Below are 15608 nucleotides of genomic sequence, written 5' to 3'. Positions count from 1 at the left end.
AGTTCAAATCTCTCCCCTACCTTTCTTTCTTTCTTTCTTTTTATTTTTGAGACAGTTTTGCTCTTGTTGCCCAGGCTGGAGTGCAATGGCGTGATCTCGGCTCACCACAACCTCCGCTTCCTGAGTTCAAGCGATTCTCCTGCCTCAGCCCCCCAAGTAGCTGGGATCACAGGCATGTGCCACCATGCCTGGCTAATTTTTTGTATTTTTAGTAGAGCTGGGGTTTCTCCATGTTGGCCAGAATGGTCCTGATCTCCCGACCTCAGGTGATCTGCCTGCCTCGGCCTCTCAAAGTGCTAGGATTACAGGCGCCAGCCACCATGCCCAGCCCTCTCCCTTAGACCTTTCTGAGCTTGGGAAACTTACTTCCTCAAAAAAAAAAAAAAAAAAAAAAAAAGCTGAGGTTCCCTCATCTCAAAGAGAGAGGTAGTAATACTACCACCATAAGGTTATTGTGGTCATGAAACTGGCTAAAAAATGTCACCCAGTTCACTATGGGGCTTTCTTTCATACTGGAACAGATAAACTTTTACAAATCGTTATGTATTATTAGTTTAGGGCTTTCTACGTTCTGGGCACTGTGCTGCATGTTACGAATGCAATGATGAGCAAAATGAACACAGTCTTTGCCTCTGGAACTTATATTTGCCAGTGGATATTTGATAATTATAGCCAACTGGCAATAGGGATCCAGGTGCATAACTACCTCAAAACTTAGTAGGCTAAAACAATGTATGCCTATCTCTCACAGTTTAGTGAGTTGACTAGATTTGACTGGCTGGTTCTTGCTTCAGGTCTCCTGTGAAGTTGGATTTAGATTATGGCTGGCCTTGAAATCATCTGTAGGCTGCAGCTTCTCAGCTCAGGTGGATGGAGGGTGGGGCTTGGCTGGGCATCTCTGAGAGCCCACGCAGTCACTCCACATGGCTTGCACTTTCTCATAGCATGGTGGTCTCACAGTCGTTAGCCTTCTTACATAGTTACTGGCTTTTTCCTGAGCACATGTTCCAAGGAAAAGAAATTAGAAATTGCCTATCCTCTCAAACACTGGGAATGAAACATCACGTCACTGTTGTTCAGAGAAGTCACAGTCCAGCCCGGTTTTAAGGGAGTGAAGCAATAGACACCACCTCTCAACTAGAGGACAGCACAAACATGCAGGGAAAGAAAAAGCTGATGATGGACATCTCGGAGACGAGCTACCACGGTGTCTAATTGATTGTTCCTCAGATTTGTGTCTCTTGATATCTGGACTCTTAACTAGTAGGCTCTGGCTTTTACTTGACTTAGTCCATCAAGATTTATAAAACTGACCATTTGTGCTTGCCCTAGGAAAATGGATTGGTATCATCTTCAAGCGTCAGATAAACAGCAAAATACAAATCTCTTCTGGTTCTCATAACTCCTCCAGGATGGATGGTATTTCCAGGAAACAGGATTTTCTCATTCTCCTTAATCACCGTCTGTGTTACTACACAGAAGGAAATATACAGCTTCATAAATAGGAGCCTCACGAACCCAGTTCCACATGTTACACGCCTAGTGTAGCACACAAGAACCATCACCTCAGCCAGAATGTACTTCCTAGGACTTTAATCTAAAGTGCCATTTGCTGCAGTTTTCTACTCCGCTTCTTCTGAGATGGAGCGATGGAATGTGTAGAAATCGTTAAAAGCCATTTCTAAATCGCATTGAAAATAATTTTTTTCAATTAGTTTATCTACCAATGTTATGTTCCCAAAAATATAGATAAGAGACCAGAATCTGGAATTTATATTAAAGTTCATGAGTTTTGATTACATGTTCCAGGTGGATCAATTTGAAATACAAGCCTTACTTCAATGAAATGATTCCCTTGGATCTATGAGACTTCTCCAGGGACACACTGCATATACTCTGAGATTAAAACACTATGTGTTTGTCTCTCTGTATTTCTCAAACATATTAAATGGACAACATCCAAGAGGCATCTAAGAAGGAATAAGCTAGAAAAGTAGCCTGTATTGTTTCCCACGAACTGTGATGCTCCAAGCCAAGATCAATGAGCTGTCAGAAAAAGTGGGGAGAAGTTCCAAGCAAAAATGTCTAAAGCAATAGCCAAGGGGATAAAGAAAACCACTGGCTGGATAAATGGTGATAAATGCCGGTGGTTTGTTTGTTTTTAAATTTTGTTTCTGCGTGTAAGTCCCTCTTTCTGTGTAATACAAACTTTTGTACTGTGTGACACTCCTGTGTCTATCTTCCAAAGACTGGGGAGGGTGGAATGAGCCATTATCTGTTCTTCTTTAAACAACTATTTCAACCACTGTTTAGAATTGAACCAGTGTGTGCACGTTTTCTTTTCAGTATTTCAGTTGTCCACAGTTACAGTCCACTCAATGTTCTGTACGAATGGGACATGGTGACCCACTGGCACAGCTTTCTGTCATGTTTGTACCGTTTCCATACCCTCCCCTCCCTCCTGGACACCTGCGCTGATCATCCAAGGACCACCTCCTGCCCACACGACTGCCTTTCCCTGGGATCTTTGCCTCCTGGGCGCTGAACGAAACAGCCTAGCTTCTGAGATCCCTGGAACTTGCCTGTGTGTGGAATCCCACGCGCTCTAAAATGCCTTTCACACAGCTACTCTGTTTCTGAAGCAAAGTGGTTTTAGTCATTTGTACGCAGTTATGTGCAGAGATGAGAGGTTTTAGCCATGCTGTTAGGTCTTCGGTAGTATCTTGAATGTGCTGATACCAGGTGATTACAATCTTCTGGTAGTGAGATGGGAAAAATAGAGCTGCCTGGAGCTCGATATTCAAATAATATCATAGCATGGCTCGTCCTGAGAATATGATCATCCTGGAAGTGACTTAGTCCTCAGTCCTGTCCAGAAGAAAAGCCATTTCTTCCTCCAGCTTCCTCTGCCCTCTCACCACCACAGCCCCTTCGGTCTGGTTAAATCTGAACCACACAGATGCTCACTAAGGGCTAAAACACAGCAGTGGCAAGAGGAGGCCACGTTAATGGGTGAACAGCGCCCTGGACTGGGAGTGCCGAGTTTCACCCAGAGACCTCAAGCTGCCCCCACCCCATTCCGCTTTGGATTTCGGGGCTGCAGTTCTGCTCCCGGGCAGGATTCATTCTTCTTAGTTTCTCGTGTGGCTAATATGTGGCTCTGCAAATGCTCACAGGGAAAAATCGGAAATTGGTCTTACTGACTTAGCAATGTAGGTCTCCCTCCCATTAAGTATACAGTTCTTCAGTGTACCTGTCATTAGTTCTGGATAATTATAAGCAAATTAACAAGGATTTTTAAAATTGTTCTTTCCCACTTCATGACTGAGCTGCTGCCATTAGCGCCACACCTGTGAGCTAAGCAGTAGGGCAGCGGATTTTTTTTTAAACCTAATCTTGTTTTGAGGAGAAATAGGTTCTCAAGAGAATCTTCTCTCTCAATCCTACTTCCAGGACACTGATGGGTGCGAGCCGTTACTGATTTCCACAGCCTGCCAGGAGTATAAATGAGAAGTCTGAGTCTCTTGTCTCAAGAAGCCAAGCTTCTGATGTAGGCAAATAAAAGAAACTATGCTTGGAGTAGCTCCTCATCATTAACAACCATAAGCATTTCCTCTCTAATGGCTCTTCACATGTAAAGAGTCCTGCTGTAGAACCCAGGCACTTCAAGTCCCTTGTGTTCAAGTTGTTTGCAGTCCAATCTACGAGATAAGGAGAACACTAACATGGGAACCAGTGTAGCAAATGCCAAGCATCCAGTGAAGTCCAAAAGGGCTAGAAGTTCACCTGAACACAATTGTCCTCGCTGCCAAGGCCTGGAGGTTGGGTTGGTGCTGATGCTTCCTGGTTGAGGCTTTTATTTTTTATTTTATTTTATTTAGGTGGAGTCTGGCTCTGTCACCCAGGCTGGAGTGCAGTGGCACGATCTCCGCTCACTGCAAGCTCCGCCTCCCGGGTTCACGCCATTCTCCTGCCTCAGCCTCCCAAGTAGCTGGGACTACAGGCGCCCGCCACTGTGCCCAGCTAATTTTTTGTATTTTTAGTAGAGACGGGGTTTCACCACTTTAACCAGGATGGTCTCGATCTCCTGACCTCATGATCCGCCCACCTCGGCCTCGCAAAGTGCTGGGATTACAGGTGTGAGCCACCGCGCCTGGCCAGTTGAGACTTTTATGTGAGTGGCTCAAAATGTCCTGTCCCCAGGGAGAGGAGTTCCAGTTCTGCTGGGAGTGGGTGGGCAGGGCGCAGAAAGCGGTAGACCTGAAGCTGCCTATGGGAAGCCAGCCACTTGAACCCATCTTTGCTTGGCTTGCCGGTCCTTGGCTTTGATCTGGAGGCACTTTCCCATGAGAGTTCTTCCTAGTCCTCCTCTGTCCCATGTGACAGGCTCCTCCCAGTTTGGTCCTGTTTCAAAGGAAATGAACTGTTTGTCCAGTCACCATCTCTGGGCTGTGTAAACAAGTAGATGGGCAATTAGTGGCTGTGTCAGGGCCTTGGACTGCTGCTTTGCTTGCACAAATGGAGACTCATCCCTCATCTTCTGGACTATCGTCGTGCAAGCATGAGATAATGGGGACTGCTTGGCTCTCGAGATTTCTTCATGTTGTTTAGATTTCAGTCTTCGTGTCACAATCCTATTGTTCAAGCGTTTTGGCAACAGCCACCACCATTCAGCTCATTTGGGAGAAAAAATAGTAATTTGGATTCTGTTGCCTTTCTTTTTTTTCTCATTAAACCATTTTTTAACGAGCAGGAAGTAGGACCAAGGCATAGAGATCTGTAGGGTAATATCTTTCCTTAATTAGCCAAATGCTGACAACAGAGGTCACCCAGTTGCAGGAGATTTTTGCCCTCCCCCTTTAAGCGGGCGTGTGTGTTATACACTCAGGCTGGAGGCCAGGAGAGGACAGAGCCTGCAGTCAGGTCACTGGTAACCCCGCGGCTGCTGCTGTTTGTGTTTACTTGAGCATTTCACCGCGCCTGGTATGTGTTCCTCTTGGATCCAAAATGCAGAGAGGCTCCCCTCAATCTGCCATTTGTCTCCTCTTGAGATGCACAGAGATCAGGCACCAGTCGCTCAGTCCTCAGCATAAGGCAATGGCCCTGTGTTGCCTTTGCTCTTTTTCCATACGTTGGCATCACCTCCTCTGATTTCTTTTCTTTCCCCCATTCTGCTTTTAATTTTTTCTCTCTTACCTCGGTTTGAGCCTCTGCCTTCTTTCATAGCTTTCTGTTTGCTCTCAGCGTCTCCTCCACCCCCTTATGTTTTTGGTTTCTTGTGACTCGCTCTCCAGATTCCTTCATATTCAGGAATCATTGTCTTTGCCCAGCATCGTTGTGAACGTGCCGGCCTTTTATTGTGGTTATTCATCCCTTTTCCTCTTGTCTTCATTCCTCCCTGAGCCCTCCACCTCAGCCTCCTAAAACCTTTGAAGTTCTTCAGACTGGAAGTGTCTCTGGATCGTGCTACATAAATGAGGCAACAGCACTTGGGATCCTTTCAGCAGGAGGACTGTGGAAGTGACAATCTTTCTCCCATTTTGTCGTAGGATGGGCATCTGTTGATGGGCAGGGAATTAACAGAGAGCACATCCCATTCTCTGTGACCGATCACTACTATTCTTTTTCAGTTGTTCATTCAGCATTTATAAGTTATCTACTATATGTGAGACTCTGTGGAAAAAAAGAATCAGACACTGTTCTAGTCTCAAAGACCCTCTATGTCTGACACAAAATCTTACTCCGCCTTTCAGGAGCATTAGATATAGCTGATCAAATGAGGGGTTGAAAACTCCTTTTCCTTGCTTTAGGCCCTAACCCTCTTTTGTCTTCTCTCTACTTCGTGGGCATTCCTCCATCTCCTAGGCTGGTTCTTCATCTTCCCAATCTCTAAACACAAGAGGGCTTCAGGACTCAGTCCATGAACCCCTTGCCTTATCACTGGGATTGCTGAGGTGCATAGAGCCTTGAGACTTTCTGATGGATCAAGCGTATAGTAAAGAAACTGAGGGAGACAAGAGAAGTCACTGTCGCCAGAGTTAGAGTCACTGCTGCTACCACCCCCGGGAGCCGCCAGAACCCTTATGTCACCACCGCCACCACCCAGATCCCTGCACTGTCACCACCGGGAGCCGCCAGAACCCTTATGTCACCACTGCCACCCAGATCCCTGCACTGCCACCCCCGGGAGCCGCCAGACCTTTATGTCACCACCGCCACCCAGATCCCTGCACTGCCACCCCCAGGAGCCGCCAGACCCTTATGTCACCACCGCCACCCAGATCCCTGCACCATGACATTGGAGAAGACCTTCAGGCCGCACCGCACCTTCGAACAAAGAGTAGAAGTCCGACTTCTCCGAGAGCAGCATCCACCCAAAATCCCGGTGGTAACAGAACCATGCAAGGGTTCGAGAAGCAGCTTCCTGCCCTGGATAAAGTGCTGTTCCTTGTACCGGACCACATCAACCTGAGTGAGTTCATCAGGATCATTAGAAGGCGCTTACAGCTCAGCGCTAATCAAGCCTTCCTCCTGGTGGCGAACAGACACAGCGTGGTGAGCGTTTCCACACCAGTCTCGGAGGTGTAGGAGAGTGAGAAGGATGAAGATGGACTCCTGTACATGGTCTGTGTCTCCCAGGAGACATTTGGAATGAAATTGTCAGTGTAAAACTAAAAAAAAAAAAGCATCTATTTAAAAATTTTTTTTTTTTTTTTGAGACGGAGTCTTGCTCTGTCACCCAGGCTGGAGTGCAGTGGCCGAATCTCGGCTCACTGCAAGCTCCGCCTCCCAGGTTCAGGCCATTCTCCTGCCTCAGCCTCCGAGTAGCTGGGACCACAGGCGCCCGCCACCACGCCCGGCTAGTTTTTTGTATTTTTTAGTAGAGACGGGGTTTCACCGTGTTAGCCAGGAAGATCTCGATCTCCTGACCTTGTGATCCGCCCGTCTTGGCCTCCCAAAGTGCTGGGATTACAGGCTTGAGCCACCGCGCCCAGCCCTATTTTAGAATTTTGAAACCCTTACCAAGGAAAAAATAAAGGATGTTACTCACTGAGATGGATCAGTTCATCTAATCGGAGGTCGTCGAACAGTAGTGTTCCCACCGAGGAGCGTCAGGAAGTTGTGTTTGTATTTCAAGTGGAAAACTGGGCTCCGAGTGCGCACGTTCAGCTTCGGAAACTATATTATTTAACATAGGCTAGGTTGGTTTTAGATTTTGAAAGTTTAAAAATAAAATACTTTGCATTCTAAAAAAGAAAAAACAGACAAAGAGACTGAGGGAGATGTATGCTCAAGCCATGGGTGTATCTTGTTCTTCACCGAACAAGGGGAAAGTTTTACATTCATTTACATTCATTTTACAAGTTTGTAAGACATGTACGGCTTAGGGAGAAAAATATGAAGCCCTCTGTTCTGGGGAGAAAGCATGCAGGCATTTGTAGTACTGAGACTAAAAGTAAGGGGAGAAAGAGTTGCTGAGGTAAAGCTAAGTTAGAATATGAATTACTGTTACTATAAATGACACTAAATAGAACCTGTGAAAAAGGAGAAAATGTGAGCTGTACTGTCCTCCTAAATAAAAGTAAATTAAAAGAACAATGTAGGCCAGGTGCAGTGGCTCACACCTGTAATCCCAGGACTTTGGGGGGCTAAAGTGGGAGGATCCCTTGATGGTCAGGAGTTCAAGACCAGCCTCGGCAACATAGGGAGGCCACATCCTACAAAAAAAATTGTTAAAAATTAGCTGGGCATAGTAGCATGCACGTATAGTCCCAGGTACAGAGAGGCCGAGGTGAGAGCAACACGTGAGCCCAGAAGATTGAGGCTGCAGCGAGCCACGATCATGCCACTGCACTCCGGTCTGGGTAACAGAGTGACAACCTGTCTCAAAAAAAAAAAAAGAAAGAAAAAGAAGAACAGCGTGAAAGATAATGCATGAAAAGCTCTTTGGTTCTTATTTTCATGACTTTACAAGCTTCACTTTTTCTGCCTTCCCATTTTGTACCACACAGACATTTACCACTGGGAATCTTCCTCGTCTGTGTCCCAAGGTCATTTGAACACCAAAGTTACACTTAAGAAGGAAAGGTTGTCAACTCAGGGGGATTGCAATAGAATTCCCTTGGAATTACCCATAACATCTATTTGAAAAGAAACCCTTGCAAACCATCACATCATGGAAATCACAGTCCATGGTGAGAAAACTGCCAAGTTTTTGAGGTTGCAACTTGGAACGCACACCAAAAAAATGTGTCTTCATCTCCAAGCATCTTTGGTTTGGAAACTGGGATAATAGGGCATCTGATCAGGCTTCCTCAAAAGGATATCCAGTATTTTCCCCACTTCCGGTGGCAGAAACCTGGTTGGTGGTCTAAGCCAGGAAGAAAAAGATATTTCAGTTTGGAAGAGGAAAATAATTCTAAGTTTATTTTTTTAGAGCCACGATTTAGAAGAAATAATAAACAAAATAAGGGATGCCTCTTATTTAAAATCAGTTTTCGTTTTATCTGAATAGTCTGCTTTGCCTTGCTCATGAGTATCTGTGGTTATGTGGTCAGGCCTGACACGTATCCCAGCCAGGCTGGGTGACATTCCTGTGCCCTGCCCTCTCCTCCAGCTCTTCCGAATCCTGGGCCTGCTCGCTAGCAGCCTTGTGCTTTTAGGAAGAAAGGATCTGGATTTTCTGATGTTGCTCTGCTTCCAAACAAACCCAAACTAATTCAAATTCACAAACTCTTAACAAAGGTGATGCCTTCCCTCTGAGAGTGTCCAAAGACCGCATGGCAGTTTGGGAATGGCAAAACTTTTAAAAGTTTTTGGTTTCATAATGTTAGCATTTTGAAGGGTTTAAATGAATAAAAGCCTTAGATTTCTCTGTGTGGTGAGTAGGAAGCACCCGTTCTAAAATTAACCAAGGTGATCAGAGGTAACTAGGACTTCTCCCCTTTAAACAGTGATTCTGTTTTCAAGATCAGTTGAAATAAGAAAAAGATGGAAAAGTATTTGTTCAAAGAAAGGTGCTACCTAGGTTACCTACCTTTACTTTCTCACTTTGTGATACTGCTGTCTTTTCTTGGGGGAAAAAATGGCTGAAAATAATAACGGTGGGAGTAAGAGAGGACTAAAAGAGAGATGAGTTTCAGCCACATTTGGAGAAAGGAAGAACTAGATGAACAGAGCTTGGGTGATGGCAGTCGGATTCTTTGTTTGGAGGAACTATTAATAGTCTTGATTTAGCGCTTGGGCTTCTGTTTTCTGTCTTTTGTTTGTGTTTTATCTGATTTTTTCCTCCTTGAGGCAGCTTGAAATGAAAGGGCAAGGGAACAGAGCTAACATAGGGTGGAAATACGTTTATATGTAATTAAGATCTTACTTCCTCAATTTGCTACTACTGAAGCCCAAGGGAGACCAAGTTCTATTCCACACACCATGTGAGAGGAAGAGGTTGACTGAGATGAGTTAGGCAGCTTTATCAGCTTGTTGGTCAAGGGATGTAGGATCCTGAGATGGATTCAATATCTTGGTTGATGTTAACATAAATGTAACTTTTAATTTTTTTCTGAAGAACCAGACAGAAGTTTAAGAAAAGAGAGTTTACCATCCAAGAATTTAATTTGCTTTTCATCAGAGTATGACAAAACAGGCATGCTAGGGTCCGGGCTCAACTAACCCGAGTTGGTGAAAGGAAACAAGTGAAATTAGAAATAAATGCCAGGAGGTTCTGAGAATTAGAAAAAAGATGAGAAGGGTCAGGGTGAAGATGGCAAAGAGTGATGGTTCTCAAAATCCTGCTGCAGCGTGAGAAGTAGCTGCCTTTTAGTGTAAGGTCTGGGCTTATGGAGGAACCCAAGAGAGTAAGAATGGAGTCAGCAAATTCATGCTTAAATGAATATGCCCACATTCGTTTGCCCTATTGATTCCAGAAGTTGAAATTGAGGCCTTTAATACATTTAAACCCTTAGATCATTTGCTAAGAGTTCAGGGAAAAAAAGCAGCTGGTTCATCTCTGGTATTTTCATATAGGTTTTCTTCATAGAAGTTACTCGTAAGTGGTATTTTCAATGGAGACCTTCAGAGAAAAAGACGCTTGGATATCTCATCAGGTTGCAGAGAAATGTTCAGACTTGTTAACCCTTTTAACTCAGCTAAAAGTCCATTAAACCATAAAACAAAGTCCATCACACTTTTGGGTCAGGAACTTGAGTGAGTGACTGCTCCCTTGGATGTTGCGCATCTCCTGTAGGGACTAATTTCGGGGCTTATTGGATGATGGGGGTCAGAAGACTCACTTCCTCTGTGCTTGGCTCCTGGGGCTGTTTTGATGCTAGTTGGCTTTCTGTGGGTCTTCTCCCTTATCAACAGAGGATACACCCCACTTCTCCAGATGAGTCCCTTATAAAACAGCTGCTGTTTCACAGCACATTCCCTTAACCCAAGCCCTTTCCTCCCTATCAGTTACACTAATTGAAGATCAAATCCATTTCCCCCCAACCCCCCATTAGGTATTTTCTACTTATCCTCTAAGAAAAGAATTACAGGTTAGGATTACTCTAGAAGTGGTAGCAGTCGGTAGAGGAATGACATCCTAAAATATGACCATTAGAGACAAGAAGAGATTAGAACGCTAGCATGCAGTGGGCATTTAATAAACAACTGCTGGGAGTGATGGCGGTGGAGAAGAGCAGCACAGAGGAGGAGGGGAGAGAGGAGGAGTTGTAACACTTTAGAAGGAGCTAACGCTTTAGAAGAAGGACAAAATTGTGGCAAAAAAGTCTGTCCCTTGCTTTTCTCCCATTGACAAATCTAAGACTGATGTTTACCCTACCTCCCACCTCTCACAAAAAACATTAGAAAGCAACATATTTAGGTAACCTGGGGTCATAAAGGAGAGTTGAAATAGAAGCTTCAGCAAACAGCCCCCATATCATCAGGCCTTGAATTACCGGCAATTCCAAACACTACCTGAGTCTCCATCTCAAAAAGCTCTTCCCTCTGCTGGCTGGAGTGCAGTGGCGCGATCTCGGCTCGCTGCAACCACCACCTCCTGGGTTCAAGCGATTCCCCTGCCTCAGCCTCCCAAGTAGCTGGGATTACAGGCACATGCCACCACGTCTGGCTAATTTTTTGTATTTTAGTAGAGACGGGGTTTCACCATGTTGACCAACATGATCTCGATCTCCTGACTTCGTGATCTGCCCGCCTCAGCCTCCCAAAGTGCTGGGATTATAGGCATGAGCCACGCGCCCGGCCCCCTCTGCTTTGAAAATACTTACAGCATCATCTCCACAGGCAATACACTGAAACCCCTCTCCACACCGAAGCACAGTTGTCTGTGAAGAAAAATTCGGGAAGCCATACAGGAACAATAGTTCCTTTGCAAATTACAGCTTCATCAGAAGAAAAGTTGAGGCAGGCATATAGCATTTTATTTTATACACCACAGACAGACCAACAACCCCTAGACTTGGAATTCAGAATTAACAAAAGCATTACATCCACTGGGCTTTGAGAAGGGTCAGTGTTTTTTCGTATGTCTTCTCTGCTGCCATTAGTTGCATAACAAATCGCTGTGAAATGCATTCATGTCAGATGTTGGAAATAAACTCTTTGGGGTATAGCTATTTTTAAACAACCCATAGTTATATGGATGTTTTTAAAACATTCAAAGCCTGAGTTTGTGTTTCAAATCATAAGTGGTCGCAGGAACTCTATAGTGTTGGTCTGGTGCTGACCTGTGGAACAGAGTCTGAAGTCCCTCAGAAATGATGATGTTTTAAAGAGTTACAAAAGTTCACATTGGCTGTAGATTAAAGCCCTGTATTTCTAGGTAGGTATACAGAAATCCCTGGTGCCAGTTTGTACCTCCACTTTGGAGAGCATTGAACTTTCCTTGCAAGTATTCAAAATACTTCCCCACCAAAAGATTTTACTTACTGACACTGGGAACAAGAATCCCCACCCACATTCTTCATCCTTAAGAATCAGAAGTTAGGAGAGAAAAAAAACCAAAAAGGCTGAATTCTTTGAGATTATTTGCGTGAGCGGATTATTTGTGTCAGTCTGTGAGAGGTTATCTTCATAGTCTCTAGTCCACTTGTCCAAGCTTACTATTCCCACAAAAGATTTTTCCTGCAGTCTAGGGAGTCTCATGATTGCCTTCCTGGACCTATGCAATACCAGCCTTCCCACCCCCCCACACACACTTTCCTCCCCTGCAGCCTCTGCAAGCCCTGGCTCCTGGGGCTCCTTGAGCTTGGACTGCCAGCTCCACTTCCTGTGTTCTAGGCAAGCAACAAATACCCTTCAAAACTGCCATCGAGCCCCACCTATTTTATAAAAACTTCCCAAGCTTCCATGATACATACGTTACATTATTAACAATAGTATTAGCCGGGTACCTGTATTCCCAGCTACTTGGGAGGCTGAGGCAGGAGAATCACTTGAATCCAGGAGGTGGAGGTTGCAGTAGCTGAGATTGCACCACTGCACTCCAGCCTGGGCGACACAGCGAGACCCTGTCTCAAAAAAAAAGTAAAAATAATATTAACTAACGTTTATTAAATACTCAGCCAAGTTTGGTATTATGTAATATCTTGCTTCTCATTGAAAAAACAACCCTTGAGGAGAGCACTATTATTATCTCCATTTACAAAGGAGGAAATTGAACTCAGATGGGCTAGATCTATGTGACTTAAAGGAGGACCTTAGTGAGGACAGGTTAAGAATCCATCATGGGGGTTTGGTGCCTTGGACTAAAGTGGTTGAGTAAGTGGCGGGAGACTATAGTGGTGAGGGGTATTTAGAGGGTACAAACCACTAGACTTCTTGGTGGCTTGGATCCTGCCCTCCAGATCTGAAAGGTTACACTTCATCCCATCTTTAGATGTTATTTGCACTGTTTGAACACTCCCCAGGGCCCTTGCTGCTCCCACCCCTAATTGATCTCCACCTTTCTTCATATCTGAGTTCGTATGACAGCGTCTCCTCAGACAGGGAGGGCTTTTCTTACACATACTCCTGGGAAAATTAGGTTTCTACTCTTAATAATGTAACTACCCCTCTTTCTGTTACCTCTGTGGCACTTCTCTGAATTTTTAAATATTTGAGAAATTACTTAGCTGATACGAGACGGAAGATGTCTATTTCACTCACTTTATTTATAGTATCCTCTCTACTTACGATGCAGTGTTACTCCGTGAAATACAGGTTGAATCTGTCCAGAAAAAGAAAGGAGCATTTAAAGGAGTTCCTCCTCATTTAGATCATAAATGGAATGAAATTCCATCCTAAAAGGAGATTCATCTAGAGGTGAAAGCAGGAGTTAAAAAGGAAAATTAAACTATTTCAACCACTATCTCACCAAAAGAACAACTCCAAAAATGTGATCTGGGGAAAAACAATCAACAAACTAATGAAGAATAGAAGACAGTGAGTCAGGAGTGACTATCCCTTACAATAGGGATGATTATTTTTACAAATCTGTCTTTATCTAATGGTCAGTGGCACTCAGTTATATGGCCAGACACAAGAATTAAAACATTTTAATCTCCTGTCACTTATTAGTTCATATCAAGTAATTTTATTTACTTTTTTTTTTTTTTTTTACTTTATTTTATTTTTGGTCTTTGGCCTTCCAGATCCCCCAAATTTTGGATAGCCTGAATGTGGGATGATCCTGTATTATAGTTCAGAGAAGTAAATTTCCCTTCACCAGTCCATTCGCTTTTAAAAATAAAGAAGACATTAAAATGAGTTGCAGATAAAAGTAATCCTTATTTAGTTATTTTGCTTCCTCAACCAACATAAGGTCTCTACATAAGGACAAAATGTGGATTCAGTATCTCCTAACTCTGCCATGTGGGACAAATGCGTCCCCCCTCATTTCTGTGTGGGTATTTGTCTAAATCTTGTCTCCCTTCCCACTACTGAGGTCTCACACCTTGGAGAGTTCTATCTAGATACAGACCATGGTTATATATGCCAGTAACAAAATAGTTGTGACTATTTTCATCACTCACGAATCTCACCCTTTAAACAGATAAGAGTGATTTACATGGATTGGCAGGAGTCAGAGAATCCTTATTGCTTTTGTAAGCTGAGACAATATGCCAAGTCCATACCAACACCAAATAAGGTATCTTGGAATGTGATTGCATCCATATGCCTTCAGCTAATGCAGTATAGGCACAGAGCACCAATTTTAGGAAACTGGCCTCAAAGAAAGGCATGGGCTGTTGATTTCATTCCCACCGTTCTACTCCAGCAGCCACATAGAGAGTCCTTAATATTAATTTTAATGTAAATTGGAGGAAATCTTTCAGTCTTTGAAAACTGTCCTTCACCCCCGTATCCTGGGGACCTGTGTTATTCACCAGCTAGCAACACTAGCAGCTGGAAGTAGAAGATGGTCTGTCTGGTCCTCCTGATTGCGTGCCTCTAAAGAGCTGTAAGGTTGACAGAACTTTTACGTGTTTGTAACTTAGTAAGAAGAATAACTTGGTCTCATAAATTGTTGTGCCATCTTAGACTAGATATTGCGTGACAAATTTTTGTTATTGGGTATTTCTCTAGTTACATCAGTATTAACTAGAGTAGACCTTGAGGAAGCAGACAAGGACATTTTGCTTCATTTGGGCTGGAGTTTTGCTATGCAATTTCTGAGTTCTTGCACATTGCATTTTGAGTCTGTGACCAAATAGCCTGCTCTTGCTCCAAGTAAGCAAATATTAGCATTCTTGCCATCTACCAGTGTCTTTCCTCTAGGGGATGACAAAACATTTGATGTGAAGCAAATGTATATAGGTGCCAGCAGATAAAGAGTTTTTTCTTAGGTCATCTAACAGGAAATACTCTATTTTACCTACCAGTCTCCCTGTTCACTGGGAGGAATTCTGAGATCCTTAAGTGAAAGAAGTTGAAACTACTAACGTGTTCCTTTGTTGTATCAATATTTCTAGTAGTCGGGATGCATGCTTTCTATTCCCAGTAATTTTATTAGGTTACTAAAAAATTATGATTTGGTTAGGAGGGAACATGAGCCAAGTGGTAGGGCTAAATCCCGCCTTTTGTCTGAGTCGTGACAATATTTTAACCGCAAATGTTGATCTTTCATCCTCAGGGGAGATGAGTAGCCTCTTTTTTGAATCATCCTCTGCAGAGTGCAGTAGATGTAAAGCAGCACTGTTATCCAAATTGTTAGCTCTTACAGCCAAGCTAGACTCTATTCACTGTTACAAAAACCCGGTGAGAACAAAAACATGTTAAATGATAAAGAATTACAGAATCACGTTTCAATTAGCTTCGTTAATTTGGAAGATGGAATTTCCCTTTGTATGACTTGGAGTGATCAAAATTTACCAAATTAAGAAGAAATTCTGACATTCTGCACTATAGAAAGGATGAACCATATTGGGCTTATTCTGCATCCTAATTTTTAATATCTATTCATGTTGATACATATGGATCTGATTACTTTTTTTTTTTTTTTTTTTTTTGAGACAGAGTGTCGCTCTGTTGCCCAGGTTGGAGTGCAGTGGTGCAATCTCGGCTCACTGCAACCTCTGCCTCCTGGGTTCAAGTGATTCTCCTGCTTCAGCCTCCCAAGTAGC

The 15608-nt window shown here is 43.6% G+C and overlaps 1 protein-coding gene and 1 pseudogene across 2 annotated transcripts in view; both read left to right on the top strand.

Moving 5' to 3' along the window:
* FMN1 (formin 1) overlaps positions 1-15608 on the top strand; it is a 389651-nt gene that overhangs the window by 315793 nt on the left and 58250 nt on the right. The gene's annotated exons all lie outside the window — the stretch shown is intronic.
* On the top strand, positions 6293-6669 carry LOC112627641 (annotated as a pseudogene).

Source organism: Theropithecus gelada, chromosome 7a (genome assembly GCF_003255815.1).
Source record: "Theropithecus gelada isolate Dixy chromosome 7a, Tgel_1.0, whole genome shotgun sequence".
NCBI classification, from domain to species: domain Eukaryota; kingdom Metazoa; phylum Chordata; class Mammalia; order Primates; family Cercopithecidae; genus Theropithecus; species Theropithecus gelada.
The sequence above is the reverse complement of the archived record's forward strand: the minus strand, read 5'-3'. Positions and strand labels throughout refer to the sequence as shown.